The sequence below is a fragment of the Anopheles merus genome, chromosome 3L (genome assembly GCF_017562075.2).
Source record: "Anopheles merus strain MAF chromosome 3L, AmerM5.1, whole genome shotgun sequence".
NCBI lineage: Eukaryota > Metazoa > Arthropoda > Insecta > Diptera > Culicidae > Anopheles > Anopheles merus.
The window spans coordinates 28,635,289-28,655,490 of NC_054085.1; the positions used below are offsets into that span (position 1 = coordinate 28,635,289).

General features: G+C 43.0%; 1 protein-coding gene and 1 non-coding gene across 2 annotated transcripts in view; one reads left to right on the forward strand and one right to left on the reverse strand.

Annotated features, from left to right (window-relative positions):
* The window catches only part of LOC121599409 (transcription factor AP-2-epsilon), a 136,150-nt gene that overhangs the window by 38,783 nt on the left and 77,165 nt on the right, over positions 1-20,202 (forward strand). The gene's annotated exons all lie outside the window — the stretch shown is intronic.
* Trnam-cau lies at positions 8,914-8,985 on the reverse strand. Its single transcript has one exon. It is a non-coding gene; the product is annotated as a tRNA-Met (tRNA).

Below are 20,202 nucleotides of genomic sequence, written 5' to 3' on the forward strand. Positions count from 1 at the left end.
TCCTGTGCAAGTACACTTCATTAAAACAACAAGCCAAAACCCCCCAGCCCTGCCATACAATAATCACGCACCAACTCAATATTGTTCTCCACCGATGCCAGGACAGGAAACTTCATTACGCTCATTAACTGCATCCAGATCCCCGTTTTGCCGTACTCGACGAGCTCAATAAAAATTGAAGATGAAACACGACGCATAAACCAATCCGACCGAATGGTGAAGCATGGGGACCGAATTGGCAAACTAACAATCGAATTGGCAGTGAAGCCCACGAGGCCGCCTTGGGCTAGGTTTATTTTATACCTTCCTTTTTTTATGTCGCTGGTAGCACTCCGGACCGCAACCGTTGGGTGTCGGATGAAAGCAACGACAACAAAAAAAGGAACGTAAAAGCAACAGGAAAAGTGAAGAAGAACAACATTAAAAAAAACCTCTCCATAATTCCTCATCATGTGCACGGAGCGAAAATCAAATGAGAATTCTCGGTGCATAAATTTTTATTTCCTCCCGAAAAATCAATTCCGCATTCATTGGCGGCTTCGGATCGGAATTAACATTTGAATTGGAGGAAGGTAATGCATCCACACATGCAAGCCGGTCTCATGGTACAGTCGTCAACTCGTACGACTTAACAACATGCCCGTCATGGGTTCAAGCCCCAAATAGACCGTGCCGCCATATGTAGGACTGACTATCCTGCTATGGGGGGAAATCAATAAGTCACTGAAAGCCAACCCCACAAGTGTGTTGGCAGGCCTTGACCGGCATCGGTTGTTGAGCCAAAGAAGAAGAAGAAGAATGCATCCACACAACGCCAAACAAACAGGATACGGGCAAAAAGCATACATACGGCGACACAGTTTGTTGTAGTTAGTCGCCCACCAGTACCACCACATGCCGAAAGCGATGCTGCTGCATTTTGTTTGCAATGCATCCGAAACACAATCTCAGGGACAAGGATACCGGTGAGCTTGATTACGAGCTCCTCTTGCCTTCTTCCCGATCCGTTTTAAACTCCTACTTGCCCTACTCCTCCGGACAGTATCGATCCCGATTCTTGTGTTTTTGCCTTTTTGCTATCATCATCTTCATCTTCTACTTCTGCTGTTCCTGCTTCTCTTAGTCCAGGATCGCCAATCAGCGAACAAGCAACTGCTGCTGCTGCAGCACACTTTACTTGCACCGCGCGCGTGTGTGTGTGTGTGCGCACCCAAAAAGTCCCGCGCGTTGGAAAGAGAGCCAAAGGCAACGACGGGGCCGCGCTACGCGTTTCATATCTGAACGGAAGGGCACCCCATCCGACACCGTGACCATCCTCCGCCCAGTTGCATTCCCGATGCAGCACACGCGGTGCATATTGCCAATCGCTCGCGGTCCTGCGCTTCGGTTAGCGGCTATTTGTGGGTATGGGTGTGTGTGTATGAAGGGGGTTGTGTGGTGAATTGTTGCTGCTGCAGCAACCGGCAGTACCGTGAACCATCTCTTTTCTGTGCAAGCGCCGTACCGTGCTGCTGCCGGACGTTACTGCCGATTGCCGGGCTCGCGCGCGACTTATGCGTTCGTCTCGCTCGCTGCTCTCATTACTTCGTGGTATACACGGCGTATTTTTATGCTTATTACACCTTGCTTATGTACACGCTGGCGGTGGCGCTGCCCATCGGAAGATGCGTTGCTACTGCCTTTGTTGTATCTTTGTGACTGCGTTTTCCTCTTTCCTTGGTGCAATGTAATCGCGTTGGTAAAGGTTGCTTCTTTGCGCCGAAGAAGAAGATGCGGATGATGACGATGATGATTGCTGTACGTAGCCCCCCCGCTGATGTCGATGAGGATTGGAGAATATACCACACTGCACGGAGCACGGGTGGGACGGAGATGCATTTATTGGAAAATGGAGACGCACACAATGGACGAGTTTGGGGCGGTTTGGCTGTGTTGTGTAGTCATGAGCGTAAATGTAAGATAAACAAGAAGGTTTATAGGATGCAAGTTTTACAAAAAAGAAGGTTAATAGGATCTTATCTTTAAATTAGGAATAAAACCAGCAGCATTCCATAGTTTAGAGCAGCGATGTCAAACTGATTTAACCCTGCGAGCCAAAATGCTACTGAAAATAGTAGCACAGGTCGCAGTCTAGTTTTTATATGATATTATATGATAAAAAATCAGATCTTTAGCAGATTTTTAAGTTTCATTTTGGGATAACATTAACGTCAAGACTTGTACAAATCTTCATTTGACAGTCGGAGAGTACAAGGTGCCATACTAGTCCTTCGTAACCGTTACTCCCTTCCTGCCAATATCCTTTGAAATCCTCATTCTCATTATGGTGACCAAAACCAGAGTCATAAGCCCATCTGTAGTTTATCTAATCACATTGGTCTCAGTAGGCTGCCGTAGGGAATGCTTGATATCGTTTGTAATATCCTATCAAAAGTAACAAGTGTTTGTGCTGACATCTGATTTCATCTGATTTCTAAAAGTTTTGCAGAAGTATAATGTTCTAAGCTGCAAATGTACCTAAATAGTTCAACTTCCCCAAAATAATATGTCCAACACCTCTGTAGGAGTTCAAAACAAAGCACGCTGATGAATATGTTAGGAATAAACTGATTGATTATTGTTGCATATCACAATTAGTGGCACATCATTTACATGGCTTACACAGAACATTTTGTGTTTAAGTTTGAGAAACATCATTCTTGCATAACCACATCCTTGCCAGTATTTTTGTTGCTAAAAATCCAACCCATTTTATCAAACGAAAAATGGAACTTTAATTAAAAAAAGAAATATTATACATAACTTTGAGTCCCAACGGCTAGTGTGAATAATGACAATAATTTGTCGGCCGTTTTTATTGCTATATTTTTATTTATCTTTGATCAATTAACTAAGCGGAATGACTATTTCTGAAGTATTTCGAAGTTAAAGACGCGAATTGTTCACACTAAACAATTTGTAAACATTTCCAGCAAGATGCGCTAAAGAGTTTCTTTCCTAGCTTTAGTTTAAATATCAGGGAACAAGAAGAATTTCCCGAGAATGGTTTTGTAGTACATCTCATAGCGCAATAGGGCAATAAGGAAAATCGCACTTGAACTGTAAGCCAATATCGTCCCATAAATAAAGCTTAAACATTCCGCCGCACTTATACGATTTCGCCATTTTGTTCGGAGTCATCCTTTTGCCGTGGAGGATATCCCATTCCATCTCCCTCCACAGTACACTCAAGAAGCTCCCACCAAACAAACGGGGAGATATCATCCTCGCAACGATGGTCACTTGTGTTGCTACCTTTGCGCCCTATCCGCCTTGCGGCAGTATTGCTCCAAGGCGCAAGCGCTATCAATCCCTTAATTTGCACCCATTCCCTGCTTTTGCTGCAATAGCCAAGGTGATAGGGAATTGAAAGAAAAGAGGGATGTGCAGTCAATTGATTGTCCTTTTCGGTGTCGCTCGAGAATGCCTTGAGGTGATGTTGGGATGCGTTGGACGATGTAATAGTGACGGTAACGTGCAAGAAAGATGCACGCAATCAAACGAAATTTTGATACTGGTTCTGCGGAAAAGGATTATTTATTTTATTTGTGTCAATTTTACATGGCTTACAGGTTTCTGTTACCCTACCGAGTTTATTTTATAAAACGAATCTTTTAGTGCTTTAAACATTTCTATACGCTTTTTAAAGCACTCCGAAGGTCTAATCTACCATCAACAATATCCATCACAAAGTTTATAGAAAAAACCCTATCTATCCCACCATATTGACACATAACGCCAACGCAATATCTCGCCGATCGTATCGTCCGCTGGTGTAAAATGCACCACCACGAGGGTAATTATTATTTGAAATTAGAAATTACCACCAGCATCATGCATATCGCCATTCCCAGCTCACGACTCTCCCATTGCTGACTGCCCCATCAGCCGTGGCGGAATCGATAGTTCGGCGAGTAGTTCAAGGTAGGATGTAATTTTATAAGCTCTAAAATTAAATAGCCCCACCAACTCGGCTTGCCAATCGACTGCGATGACGCTCAATGGCCGCCGCTGACTGGAATGGCTTCCACTAGCCCTTTTGGCTTCTAGTAATGGTGCAATTCCAAGCTCAATGCTCTTACACGAGCACCTTTATTGTTGGAATAAGTTCTTTACCACACCAGTAGGCTTGTTTCACGAGCAGACAATTCACCAATAAAGTATAAATACACACACATACACACGCTTTGTCTGAACAATCGAGTAAGGAATTGATCGCGCAAACAAACTGCCAGCATATGCTCTACGCGCGAAACTGACAGCATACAAGCGGGTACAAGCGTTCCCGGTCTCTACAACCAAATACCGCTCATCACGGCTCTTGCGGTTTCGTGTTTTCCGCTCGAAACATGCAACCAGTCAATCGTTTGCTGGTGTGCTATCAATCGCTTCCAGTACGGCTTCGTCGCAACCGTCGCCCCCCCTACACACCCACCAACACTGCACGCAAATTGCTTGCAATCGATTCGTCACTTCCAACTAGCCCCAGCACGCTCGCCGGATGCAGCTATATAATCGTTCTGCATTTGCTGTCGTGGAAGTGAAGCCGTCTGTCGGTTGAGAAAACTGAAACCCAGCCGCCAACCGGGATGGACCGGGTTGGAGGCAGTCCCGTTTCGTGGAAAAATCATACCGCCGCCCATCCAAGAGGCTCACCCTGCAGGGTGATGGTTTTATCACGACTTTTCGCGGCACTCGCCGTTTTCCGCGGCTATCCTCTCCCCCCCTACCCTGGTGGACGGACGTAATTGACACAGCGCACTGTGGTTTGCTTACCGTTTGCACGTGTGCGCTTACGTTTATTAGGTTGGTGCGTTTAAAGCTGAGCTGGAATTGTTTAAACGGTCGCTGTTAATTATGAAGTCAACTGTACCGCCGTCAAATGTCCTGCGTGCTGCAGGATAAAAGGGTTCAATTAAAAAGAAATGTTTCTTATTATAAAGCAGAAACATGTCGGCTTTTTCTAGTGGCCTGCGAACGTGGTGAAATATTCGCTAAACAATGCAATTCTATCTAAACACGCGCACAAGCACCACCGACAGCTCAAGCCGGATTGGAACCGATCGGTAAAGGATCATTAAAATCCGTGATCTGTAATGTGTAATTTTGCAGCTATTGAGCTGTGCCCTCACCGTGTGTGTGCGTGTGTGTGTGGCCGGCAGCTGTAATTGCCAGTGTATGATATTTCCCTTCCAACAATTTGCAAGTCACGACTCCCGCACCAAAAATGCGGCCAACAGGGAAAAATCATATACCCGCCGCAAATCAGGCATGCCGAGCAAATTATTAGCCACCAGTCCTGCACCATCCTGTTCGGAACCTCCGACACACACACACACACACAAACACACACACGCGCTCCATTTTGTTGCGCGTCTCCTGCATAACGCTAATCGCGCTAGTAATTACTGCGCTCGGGTATCGTGCGCCGCGCGCTGGAAGTGTTCCTTCTAAATTATTGTTTCAGTTTCAGGATAACAGCACATCCCCATTCCCCATTAGGTGGCCACGATACAGCCGTTGGTCAGGGGTAAAGAAGCAGGGAAGGGTAACTGATGCAGCAGGACGCTTATCTCTCGGGGCGGTGCTTGGTCAAAATAAAGGATCGCAAATAAATCGGGGCTCCAAACGGGGCTCCACACGGGTAGCCAGCTGGTGTTCTCGTGACTGCGCGAGCGTGCGATCTTATTGGTTTGTTCTGGCTGTATCGATGAGGGCCAACACCGGTGAGTAACGGTAGGTGTGCTGGTGGAGACGGGGAGGAAAGAAAATGGCGTCGATTTGCAGGGTGGCAGTTGCAGCTTGTTTGTTGAGTTCATTACAGGAGTATATATTAACTCACAAGCAGGATTTATAACAAGATTTGTGTGGTGCCTTAAAGTCGTGAAGATATAATTTCGAATTGAAAAATAGATTTTTCTGCCTGGAATTGGTAAGCGAGTTTAAGCATGCATACAGTAAAAGTGTTCAAACGTAAAAACAATGACTTAAACGCAACTGTTGACAAACGCGTGTCATTGAAAAGTATTTTTTGTTACAAACAGTACAAAAGTACAGTTACAAAAGTAATTTTTGTTATATTTAAAAAAATCTATTATAACCATAAAAATCCTTAATATAAAACAAAAAGTCATAATATGGCAAGAATAAACACCTTAACTTTAAAACGAAACAAGTAAAACTTCACATTATTCACACAGATTGGAAAAGCATAATCAAACCAACATAAAATCACCAAAAATATCAGTTTACAGTTGAGTGAAGGAGATGCTATTGATCATTTAAATGGAATCTAAAGGAAATTAAGTAAATATAATACTGTTTTTTGTTATCTAAATGCTCCAATTACGTGCAAAAACAACTAGAAATCATACAACAAAGGTTTCTTCATAGCAGCAGCATTAGATTGTACAAGTTGTAAAGAATCTAAAAGTGTCATATAGGCTAAACAAAATATATAAATAATGTTCAAAGAAACTAAATAATGTAATACAATGAAACACGTGTAAAGCGAGCAAATTAAAAGTAGAAAGATCTTCTGGCGTTTTTTAAATAATTACTAAGTTAATGTACATTATCTTTATAAAATGAGAAACTTAACATATTAATTCGCTTTCCTTTCTAATAAACATTTTTATTGGTTCTTTTAATGTACTGTTCATTGCGTTCATTGGTCTATCGCCAACTCGAGAGCCTTTCATCCAACGCGATGGCGCACCTAGGGGAGGACTTTATTAACGATCGTGTCCCGATTAACGATCAGGCACGCTATCTGCCAGCAGCAGCAAAGCTCTAGCTAGCCGGTAGAGCCTGCTGGAGCAAAAGAGTATTGCGGTCAAAAGAGCGAGAACGAGGAAGCAGGCAATGGTGTGCATTATTTCGCGTTTTATTCTACCATCCGTTCCCCCAACCGATCCGTTCCACGGCAGAAAAGGGGGTTTTAATTTGTGTAATTTTATTTCTCTTTGCGGGTCGCTTTCTTACCCACCGTGTCCAACCAAACCAACCGTCGGAAGGATCTTTGCTGCCATTTTTGTCGTGGCCGTATAGCATCTCTGTAGCACAGCGGAACAGCAAAAAAAAAATGCGGGAGACGCTGAAATTTTAATGCCCACCCGTACACCACACGTTCTTCTATGCCTCTGCAATCCTGCTGCCGATGCCGAACTCCACTCCGGGCAGACGCCTACCATCGTGATCTCCTCCTACGGGAGCATACCGTCCCAGAGGCTTGCCGCTGCCTAACGCTTTATTTGCTGTTTGGAACGCCCGCGGTCCACCGCAATTGATGACCGGGGCTATTGCTATTTTGCTTTTGTTGAAAACAAAACACGAACAAAAAATGGCCCAAGCTAAGACGGCGGCCGGGAGCCGGTTTTTTTTTGGGAAGAGGGTTGGTGTACCATGGAGCAACCATAAAACGCACGAATCGCCTCCTTGCAAGGGGCGGAATAAATCGGTAAAGACAAGTTCGCCATTTGTCGGGCCTGGCGATCTCCCCGTGTTGTCGCTCTGCTGCTTGCTGCCGATACAGCCAACAGTAACAGGCAACATCCACCCAAAGGGCAGATCAGCTAACAATGAGGCTCTCATCCCCTTGCCTTTGTCCGTCAGGTCTGAGCAGGGGTGTAAATATTACAGAAATGCAATCAATACTACTCGAACTTATGGACATGGAGTCGATTTGTGATTACTTTTAATTAAATGAAATGTAGGAATTATTGTTGGTTGAAGAGGAGCAATTTTTAAATACAAAATTAACTGAAATTATCATATGAAACAGATTTAAACCATGTAATATTAACAATAACAATACAATAATATTAAAACATCAAACATGCACTCAACCATACCACTGAAGAACCCTGCATTATAACGCAACCCTTACCGAGCACCACAAGTAATAAAGGGACAGCTGAAAAGGGACATAACGCAACAAACATAAAACCGCCCCAAAACCCAAAGCACCGGGAGCCCCCTCCCGGTTTGCGCGCAGCATCGCCCACAGCCCCATCATCACGCCCGAACTAATAAGAGAAAACTAAAGCGAAAACGGAAAAATCATATTCACGAACAGCCCCTGGGGTAGTTTCTTATCCAGCAAACGGGGGGGGAGGGAACAGTTTTCCCTCCCTTTTGCAAATTGTTTGTGCTGCACATTTTGGGCAACATTCCCCGCACTGTCGTACTGTCTTGTTTCCTTCCCATTCGGATTGCGGTTCGCTTCCACCGTCGTCGTCGTCGTCATCATCATCAAGCGTACTACGGTCAGCTTCTTCCTGCTATGCTGAGAGCATATTGTGCAGATGCACATTTACCGCGCACGAGGAACGAGGCACGAAGCATTACTCCCAGTCTCCTTCAGAATCGAAAACGCGACCAACAAGCGGCTGACTGCTACCCTAGTGGCAAGTACCGCGTGCGAGGGGAGAGCCATAAAAACGAACCTTTAAAAACACGGGCGCGCGCGCACACACACAGGAAATTGCATGTACGGGGAGCACCGCCGCCGCCGCCGCGCACATGGTATGCATCTGTGTCGCATGCGTTTTCGAACGCGCATCGATCTCTGGTGCGCCCGACCGGGGGGACACAACAGGTAGAATGTCGTTATCTCGGTACGGTTTTATGCTGTATCCGAGCGCGCATTAGAGTTGCCGGGATGAAGAAGGTCAGCACCAGCGCAACAGCTTGTAACAAGAAGCCCAAACGTTACCCGTTAAAACAAGCTTCTGCAGTATAGAAAACAGTAAAAATGTGATTTATTACATCCTGGGCCGTTCCAACATGCTTTTGGGTGAGGATAATGAGCAACGAAAAAAACTTTAGGCGACCCGACTACTTCTCACTTGTGAAGTTCGCACAATTAGTGTGTAGCAGAGCGTAGTTTCGATCTACGGACCTCTGGGTTATGGGCCCAGCACGCTTCCACTGCGCCACTCTGCTTGTTGATGTCGGAAGGGATATTTTAGTGTTACATTAAATTCCATTCATTGCTATGAGCTTCCACTCGGTTGACATTTTACCAGTTTGACATATTTTTTTTTTAATTTACTATCATTGATAACAATTTAACATCGTAATTCATACGTTATAATAATAATAATATGAATAAAAATCGATTAATTTGTTTCAACAGTATTTTATCAGCAGGTATATGCTTTGCATATCATACGATTTTTTGTAGAAAAAAGTGAATGTTTATGCATTCAGGGTATAATTGATAAATTGAACCTCTTTGTAAATAAATAAACAGAATAAAAATAATTAAAACCCTATAAAGCTAATGAAAAGGAAAAAAGGAATAAAACTGTACAGATTTATTTTGAAATCTTCTAAATAACTGTACCATTGGCAAAGTTAATGTTAGTTTAAAATGTGCATGAACAAAGGAAACATTAAATAATGAAATTAGTTGGCTTTTAATTGATAAACTTTGAACCAAAATTAAGCTTTTTGCAATGAAACTAATAAAATCGGTCAATCATCCAGAAAAAAAAACATAACATGATGGAATCCAAAAGGTTGAAACTCAATGTAAGCATTTTTGTTGTTACAAAATACTTTGTGTTAGTATTTACAAATAAATATCTTTATGAAGACAATGAAACATTTTAAAAGAATAAATGAGACTTCAACCTTCACTGTATTCTCGAATATACTTAAATTATTTTTTCATACTTCAGAAGTTTGTTAGATATAGGGAATTAAAGACGCAAATAAACTACGGTACACTATATTCAAAAATGTTATCGAAATATGCTGCTAATAACCTGCATTCTCACTTTTGTTTAAATCAACAACCGCAACAAAAATAACTTTCGCTTTTCAGATTACCACCCAAGTACATGCCGCCGTAGAATTGGAACGTGTACTTAATTTAAAGATCAAAAATAAAAAAAAACACAACGTACAAGAATGCAACAATCCATCTTTCTGGACCTTTCATCCCGACCAGAAACCAGAAACATTAGCATACAATTTTTGCAACTCGCACTCCCTGTTTCTCCCCCCCCCCTTTTGATGACTTCAATTTCCGTGTGCAATACCTGACTTTATCTCGTCCTGGTCAGGTCAGTCCGGGCCACCGCGGTACAGCATGCCAGTCAGCTCGGAGCCTCGGGGCAAAGTGACCCGAAACGTTCGCGCAGGAGAAGCAGCTTTTTTTCACTCTTCTTCAAGGCTGCACCAACGCTCATATGCAAAAAGGTGTGTAATTTTGCTCGGTGCATTTAGGATATGGATGAGTGTGTAGCCTTTTTTTCCCTTCTACAAGTGTGTGTGTGTGTATGTGCAGGGCGTGCACACGGTGCTGCAGAAAGGATTTGAAAAATTGGTCCAGACGTGCAGCGTATGCAAAATTGCACAGAAAACGAAGGTAAGCTGCAGCGAGAAGGTAAAAAAGGGAGTTGATTAAGAGTGTCCGAGAATTCTTGGGACATCAAGGTACGTACGCCTTGCCTTTTCCTGTATCTGTTGGTGATTAATATAAAAATGCTGAAAAAGGGAAGTGTTTTAGTGGTAAGACTGTTTTACTTTATCCACTGTATGTATCTCTGAAGGTGCACAAATGCACAAACGCAACGAAAAATCCCTCACAAGATGTCAAACATTTGCTGCATGTTAAAACGCCTACAGGTGGATCTACTTACACAAACCAAACCAGCCTTGCCGGACGTAGTCCTTGTCGATCGTTGCGCCGGGAAGCTGATTGGGCACGAGATTATTTGCAATGCAACCATGCCCCCTTCAACCCTTTCCGAAAAGCGCACACCCAAAAATGCGTTTTGATGCATATAATTTTGATTGATCGTGCGTGTGTGAGATGCAGCAGAAAAAAAAGGAATGGGAGGGCTGAAGTAATTATCGTGATTTAGTAGCAGAGAAGAGAAAGAGCTGATGTATTGCACCAGCATCAGAGCCCGATGATTACAAGGCAAGCGTAAGACAGGCGTGCAAGATAAATCGAACTGCAAGCGATGAGCGAGTATGGTTGCGCTTGGCCCCAAAACGTTAGCACACCCGGGCCAGCCTGTGCAGGATTAGAGGAGATTGATCGAAGCGACAGGTTCCAATTTTCGTCGCACACCTCCGGGGAAGCATCGTTTGCAGCCGTGGAATGCAATATGCATCCGATGCACTTACGATAATGACGCTCCGGCTACAAGCTACGGCGGACATATGCGACCACATGCGAGAGCACCGCGTGTCCACTTATTTCGCAACCTGGAACCTGGACCCGCTTTTCACCCCGCAGGTGTACGCGGCCGGCTTACGGGCGTATGTGGTGGTGAAATTTTGCAATCCTCGCTGCCTCGATGTCGACACCGACTTAGGGCTTCTTTCTGTGCCGGTTTGGAAATCGCCCGCAAGGGAAATTGGGCATGAAATTGAAAATTTTCCACCTGATTTTTTGGTCAACCGAGCGCTGCCCCGCATTGCACTGATTGGATTCTCGTGACCCTTCGTTTCAAACCCGGACAGGCATCGGAAATGGCACGCCACGCTACATTCGACCCGTGCTTGTGAAACACTCAACAGTGGCAAAGGGATCCTTTTATATCCTTTCGCCTTTCTTTTCGAGCACCGTTTAGCTGTGCGGGAATAGATGAATGGAATTGCAGCTCAAAAGGACATCAGAAAAGGCTTTTTTTTTTTTTGGAGAACAGAAACGCATGTGAGAGAATGCAGGAAAATGAATCGAATAGCCATTTTTGGAGATTTTGATGCTCTGTTCTTTTGTGAATCAATGGACACGATACAAAGCGAAAGAGCATCTGTTAGAGTGATAATAAGAAGGATATACATTCTGGTTCCAAAAAGACATTTGGACACTCATCAGCCAAACAAAGGTGACAAAAGATCCGTATGAAACAGATAGGGATTACGAATGGACCAAAAAATCCTCTTATCCGCCATATGTGACAAACATTGTAGCACCCATAAGAAAACACATTATGCTTTTAATGATCCCTTAAACTCTCAACATATTAAAATGTAATTAGTAACAATAACTTCATGCTCAACTTACTCATCGTTTGTTCCTTTTTTACATAATGTTATACATCTGTTATACCAACAAAGCCTAGACAGAAACAAGTAAAATTGAAAGAAGTCGTGATAGATAATAGGACATCTACTAATTTTCGATCTCAATATCTCACCCGAATCTGACTCAACTCTGAGTTTTATGTCTAAATTTAATTCTTCGTTGTAAGGATTTCTTTCTTCGGAATCATCTATTCTGTTATTGATCGTAGAATCCTCAGTGTTCATGCTGATCATCCCAATGTATCATCAAGTTCATTCTATCACTAAGAAGTATATCTATGACTTTGGGAATAAGACTGTGGCCTATGATTTAAATATGGATCTATGTCCTACGGATCCATTTGCAAAGAAAGAAACTAGTAACTGGACATGGATTTCATAGTGGACTAATGTTTTTCATCATTCATTCCATGTACTATGAAATTTGATGTTGATAAAATTTGACAATTATTGAGTTATCATTATTTTTTTATATATAAATTTCAGAAGACATGTAAAGGTCTAGGATCTGGTCATTCATTTCATTCAAAATTCAAAAAAGCATTAACGTACACTTGTTGTACTTCTTTACACAAAAATAACTCCACAGAACGATTCCCAATCACAGTGAGTGAAACATCTCAATCAAAACCCAATTTCTGCCCGTCATCGATCCGTGCAATCGGTTTAAGAACTATGTTTTATTTACCTGATTCCTTTTCACCAGATTTCCCTGTTTCGCACATCCCATTCAATTTCATGTATTCTGTTTAAACAAAATCGCATTCGCAACACGGAAGGGATTAACCAAATAGAATCATTCGAAGAAAACGACCCAAAAAAGCTGAAAATCTTTTCGTTTCTCCCGAACTATCCCTTTTGCACACACACACGCACGCATCGGTCTGAAGCGGTTATGAATATTTATAACATGTTTGCTTGCCAAAAAACTTGCTCACGTTGTCTACACCAGCGTGAATGGAATGTGTTCAATGAACCGCATCGGAAGAAAGGAATCGTTTGTGACGGCTCCCTACCGGTGGCTCCCACGACGATTAGCTGCTGTGCAATGGAATGGACGCAGGATGGGTTGTTGTTTCTGCCGTTTCCATCGTCACAGTCCAATTTATTTCTTGGCTAGTTTCTTTCTCTGCAAATGGACTTATCCCTTGGCCTTATCCCCGCCGATCCGCTTCATATCCGGCCACCCGGTCTGACTTGGCAAACACTTGACTTACGCGCAGGGAGCCGTGTCGCACGATGACGCAAACGCGCAAAGGTATCGCTCGCAGGTACGCTGCTCTAACGGGGAAAAGAAAAGAAACCGAAGAAAAGACAAGACGCAGAGCAGGCTGTACCAGCAGCGGAGGGGAAAACTCCGGGACGGTGGATATGGCGTAAGGAAATTGGATCATCCTCCCGCAATTATAATTAAAACCATTGTTCCAAAAGTAATTTTCCTTACAAACTTAATCAAAACAACAGACGAATAGAAGAAAAACTTCCTCCCTTGCCCTACTCCCTGCCTTCGTTCTACGCTTTACGCCCAACCGCGTCCATCAAGTGGCCGTATCCCCAGGACACTCGCAGGACCGTGGCGGACACAACAACATCAGCAGCAGCAGCAGCAGCAGCAGCGGGCAGCAAAACTGCTTCCTTCCGAATCCGGCGCTACCAGAAAAACAGAAAAGATGATCCCACCTTCACAGCTCCCAGCTCCTCCCAAACCAACACAGCAAAAAAACGGGAAAGAAAACCACAAAACCCCTCGCACAATTCGCAACAAAACCTCCCTGGGAAACAAAGGGGGCGATAGGGGGATAGTAGGAAAATGCCCCTCTCCTCCAAATGCTCCTCCAATCCTTGGCTCACCGGGATGGAAAATCTTGCGCACAAACAAACGGAGAGCTCCCAAGATAGATAGGGAACTAATTAAATTTTCTCAAATGAAATGAATCGCTTTTCTCTCTTTCTCTGTGTGCTTGTGTGTGTGTGTGTGTGTGCACCTACTTTTCCCTTCATTCACAGTGTGTCTTAAGTAATTTTCTCTTTCCTGCCCATCCCAGCGTCTTAAGCAGTGGAAAAACAAAGCCGCACACGCCCGCCGCGAAAAGTCCATCGCCCTTTTTCTTGCGTTTTTTTTTTTTTTGCTTTTTCTCCGGACCATTTTCCGACCACCGAGCCGTTTTGTTACAAACGCAAAATGGATGGAGGTTTGCTGCTTTGTATTGTCCCGCAGGCAACGATGATCTGCTTCTCCTGCGGACGCCCCCCGCGATGAAAGCGCTCGCGCTTTGGATACAAAACTTCCAACGCCGAACGCTGCGTATTTCGTATTTACGGCTTTTCATTTCCACCTTTTCCAAGCCCAACCAGGCCGGCCAACCGACCAGCTGGCCAGGCAGTGGGATGGCGCTTTTTGTAATGCTCAACTGACTAGCACGGTTTCAGAGGGGGGAGGGGGGGTTTAAGGTAAGTAGCAGCAAAACAAGACGCTTTGTTGTAATTTCTTTTCGCCGACGCAAACTTTCCGCGGAAAGCTTTGTAGCGTGCTGCGCGTTGTTTTCTTTCTCTAATTTTCTATTTTCGCCTTTGCCTTCGTGTACTGTGTTGTTTTTCTGTGTTTTCTTACAAGGTAGTGGTGGGGTGGGAAAACTTTTTCATCCTCCCCACTCCGCACACAGCAACAACAAGAAAAAAAGCGTTTCATCAACCGCAAAAGATAATGCTCCTTTGAGGTGAAGCAGAAGGAAAAACTTCACCTTAACAACGGGCCTGCCCCCCTACGCAGTAGCGCGAGTAGGCAGCTAGGCAGAAGCTTCCTTTTGGGCAACTTTTCTTCCTGATCCCACGGCACGGCAAATAAAAGAAAAACAACAACCGCTCCTTTATATCATCCACATTAAGCTTTTGTAGCCTGATTGGTGTGTGTGTGTGTGTGTGGGTGCGAATATATTTTTCCGTACCGACAAAACGCGCTTTTCAATCATTCTGATTTTATCGCCAGCATGCGAAGGATGGGAGAGGGGTGGTGCTTGCTGGTGAAAAGTGTGCAATTTAATTACACTTGCAAACTACGCCGGTGGGCAGTGCTTTGAAGATGTGCCGTTTTTTTGTGTATAGACAACTTTTCTGTTCTGCACATCCTTGGATTTTGTTGAGGAGTTTGCGTTGCGGGGTGGGGGAGCAGAAAACAAAACAATCGTGTAAGTCGACGGTACGGTGGAAGGCGCAAAACCAGGCGCAATAAGTGTGGTAGGATGCAGCACAAATGAACTTCGTGGGTAATAATGATATAGTGAGCGGATGAGAGCTGAAGTTGGATATTGAAGCCATCACTCGGGAAAATTAAAAGACGTGGTATTAGAAACAGTATCATGATTTTAATGAAATTAATTGCTGTTTACAGGGCAGTAAAATATTTACATGTTATCAATTCAATTATTTGACGTTCGGTCAATATGCTGTGAAAATGTATGGAACATCTACCAACTGTTGCAAGTTAATATTGTACATTCTGATACGTTTCATAAAGCTCTTCAATGCAATTGTATTAACTTTTTTTGTGTAAAACTACGATCTGAGATTGCTGAACTAAGGCATAATCGACATATTTTGGAAGAGTTTTACAAGTGACACAATACGATTAAAACGCCTGAAGTGCTTTTATCCTCTGCATTTAAGAATGACTCAATTCTTAATATCTTTAAGGCAGCTCTTTTATAACACTCAACTCCATCTATTCCAACAAACATTTTGCAGTAACTATTTACTTAAACACAATCTCATCCTCATTCCATTGGGACAACCACATTACAATAAGCCTGTATAGAAGCCAACAATCGCATTTGCTCTTCTACATGGATTGGATGGATTGGAATGGATTTTGTTATAGATCTCCTAAGAATTCATTAGGAAAATGTAACAGGGAAATAAAATTCGTTAAATTAACTAACATCGTCAGAATGTAAAATTGTTCTAAAATTATATTTTTGATTAAATCTGTCAATTCTTTTTGTTCTCTTTATCTCTCTATCGCTCTCTATCTGTATTTCACTTCATTGAATTATTTTTTCTGTATTTCACTCATTGAATTTCTCTCTTCTTTTCAATCTATCTCTGCCATTGTTGTATTTTGTCAATGTTCTGTTATGCATAGTATCTCTTCAATATCCTGAAAGTCGCATTCTTTCAGTTAACTTGCATGGACATAGCAAAGGTAGCATTTGGGTGACTAGTCTTCAAGTAGTCTGGTCTTCATCAGATGCCATCCGATGTTTGACTTGACATAATATGCTTATTTACTTAACTATCCAATAAATTATTAACTATTGCATATTGGTAACTTAGGGCTGGTTTATTTACTAACTAGCTTACTTAACTACTCAATTTCTTACTTTCTTACTTACGGTAGAGAGCAAAAGTAGTGACTAAGAGGGACAGCATACACAAATAAGGAGAATAGGTTGACAGTTGTCATTGAGTCACAGAGGAGAACGGTAGAATAATAAATGTAGTACCGAACTAAAGCTCTACACTTACTTCCTTTCTTTTTAATTTCCCGATTTATACATTTAGTTGCAGGCTAAATAACTTATTTATTTACTTACTTAATAACTTACTTGCTTTTTTGCTTATGTATCTACTTGATTATGCAAATAGCCAGATCGAAATCTTTTGCTGATTCGAGACTGAGAGCTAAGGCGCTACTTTGTGAAACTATGGCGCATGTTAACAAGCACACGATACTCTTTGGAACTTTGAAGCTGGCTAGGCTTATGCGTACGGTTCATAATGGAACTTGAAGGCTTGCTAAGAAGATCCATAAAACTTGGTAGAACTTTATAGCTTTTATAAAGTATTACATCAGTTCAAGATAGCTCTTGTCAAAGTGTGAAAGACTGACGGAATCAATCATCCTGTAGCTGATGCACAAATTAGATTAATTAATTGAAGCAGAATTATTGATTGAACTGATTGCGATTGTATAGTAAATTTGGTGAAATAATGTGTAATTCATGAACATTAAAGTTTTATAAATAAACATGTACATTTAAAAAGGTTGTTTATTACAATGATGACGACCTGCTTGAAAATAGAACGCAAAGAAAAAAGGTCCCCTGTAATGCACCTTGAGAAGGCTACTTAGGCACTATTTAACAGGCCCACATGCTGTTTCATAGCTGTAAAATCGAGTTCATGCATCTTACTTATTTAGATATTTACTAACTTAATTATGTTCCAACGTATTGCTCTTCTATATTCAAGATTCGGGCCTGGTTAAAATTATTATTAACAATTAGATTGATCGTAGATAAGTTCGACATGACTCACTCTCTTACATGTCCGGATTTGAGTATTTGACTTGCAGATTGTCTTTTCACGACTAAATATCCGGTCAGATCGAAAGTTCCTTGTGTTCTTTTATGGTTGTGATTGTAATGGACTGTTTGATATCTTCCTTGATTTTGTTTTTAACCATTGAACTGTAGCTTTCTCTGATAATAGATTTGGTGAGAAACTGACGAAGGCTTAGTTTGAAAGCTGTACTTTGAAAACTAACGCAGACATGTAGACATACTTCCTCTGTAAAGGATATGGCCTTCCCTGTGCTAAATGCTAAAATTATAAAGAAAAATATAGTATTAGAAAGCAATATAGTATTACATACTCTTACCCGAGTCCCTGGACTAGCTTTCAGTTTGACTACAAGCACTACGGGAATAGTACTGTTTCTCTCAATAACTACCCAACCACTAAAAACCACCGAAAAAGTCTCCAATTTCAATCGGGTGAAATTTTTACTCCCCAAAACAAAACATATTCTTCCCCCTTCCCCAACCCACAACACACACGCACACACACACACACGCACACAAGTCCGCACAGCACACTCAGCCCAAATCAAGAAGTTATGTTTTTGCGAAAAGCAAAATGCGCCCAGATCGCCCCAAGCCCCAACGAATGCTCACCTGTTGCAAAAACAAGAACGTAAAACGCACCCAGTTGGCAGCACGGAAAAAGCAAAACAATCGCAAGGGAGAAGACAAAAGCCAAAAGGTGCCGATGTGCCTGCTTGCAAAGAGGGCAAACTCGCTTGAGCACGACGGGGGAGTTTTAGAATAACTTACACGGCAAACCCTCTTTAGGAGGGGGCCCATACGCACAGGGTGGATTTTTTGTTGCCTTGCTTTTGCGAAGCGTACGCGTCTAGGCAGGATGGTTGGCTCCTTGCCGCAGTTCCTTGCTTTATCGCTTGCGGGCGGCCGAAGACGTGTTACCGGGGCATCCCAGTGCCCGTCGACAGCGACAGGATATGATGAGGGCGCATACTTCCACCATTTTTATCATCTCTCCTTCCAGTGTTCAGCTTTTCCCGAACGTGCTCCATTCCATTCTCTCTCTCGCTCGAAAAGCAGCGAGAGGGGAGGCGGTGGAATGGTATGCGGTGAGGGGTAAAAAATGTGCAGAATATTATTATTATGCACCTTGATTTTTATGCCTGTTGGACTATGTTTTTGTTTCCAACCATGCGTCGTCTCTCTTCTTTTCCACTCTGTATCCTCCTTGCCTGCTGCGTGTTGACGTCGTCCCGTGCCTTGGTGGATTTCAGTGCGCCCTCGCAAAACGCCTACTTTGCGCCTGTCCCGTAGCACTAGAGCAGGAAAGTCGTAGTCTTGTAGTCTTGTAGTCAGCCTTGCTGTTTTTCTTCCGCCCTTGCGTTTTTTTTTTTTTTTTTGTTTGTTGCGCGATCACTGCGCGTCCGCACCGCACCAGACGAAGGACGCATTCATTAAAATGCGCGCGATTATCTATCAAAACAATGTGCAATGTGTGCGCTTCCAGAGATTCCGGCAAAGGATAAGCCGGCTGACGGTTAGGAGGGATGTGTTTTTGCTTCTCTTCCAGCTGGACCAGGGGGGGCCGTACACACTGCGGTCAGGTGGTCAGGGCAACCGATCTGCCGGCTCTGGGTCGTACGATCGCGCACACACACACACACCCACCCCGAGGGCTTCAGTTGGTCCGTCCGTTCCAAGCTCGGAGAGGTCCATTTTTCTTCCACGATCGGTCCTCCCGACTCCCCCGGTCGCACCGGGGGACGCGGTAGATGATGCGACTGGCACCAGAAGAAAATCCAGTGTCCACCCGTTTGGGATCTCCGCCTAAGACAGCCTTCAAACCCCCTCTCGGAAAGCCTTATCGGAACGTGAGGAGAGGCATGTAATAAAAAAAACGTAAAGAAAAGCAACGAAACCTGACTCGCGACCAGCACCGAGCCTCTTATTACTGTTATCATTCATATTATTATTATTAAGAATGTACAATTTTTTATGCAATTTCCGCCCATGTCGCCGTACCGTCGTGCGGTGTGGGTACGCCTGCATTGCCAGTCAAGCCCAGGCTCGGGCTCAGTTTCCGTTTCGCGCTGTGCGGGGAGGCGATTTATAAGCTGGTGCAGTCGTTTGCACACAAACGCAAAAAAAAACGCACAAATGAAGTGAGGAGGCTCAGCTGCATCGTTTACATATTGCCTTTTTCTTACCGCATCTTTCTTTCGGCCGGTACGCGAAGAGCTCGCTTATGTGTGGGGTGGAGGTTTTCTTCACGGAGGAGCCTCAAAGTGGCTAATCTGACCAAAAAGGAGGAATTTTGCATTTTGGTGAATTATATTTTGGTTGAGCCTTTTTTTTATGCGATGCTTGTGATTTATCTGACCAGGGCAGATAGAAGATGATATTTCAGTGTATAGGGAGGGAATTATGCTGTGCAGGTGTAGCTTGAATTTTGCGATCCAAAGGAAATAATCGAGAGGAGCAGTATTGGAATGCGGGCATTTTTGCATGAGGGAATAATATGCAAAATAGATTGAATTAGAGCCCTGATAGATGGCTAGCCATTATAAAAAGCTAAAATTAAGGTTATTAAATATGATTGAAACGATTACTGACTGTGATACTAATAATTAACACTAGCAGCTCAATAGTACCTTTGAAACAAAGAATTTTAGATATATTTCGATGTTTTAGACGTTTTTATTCACAAATAATCTTTAATTACATCGAAACATACTAAATGGGCATTAAACGTAAAATATACAGACAATCATAATCACAAAAATCCTATCAAACT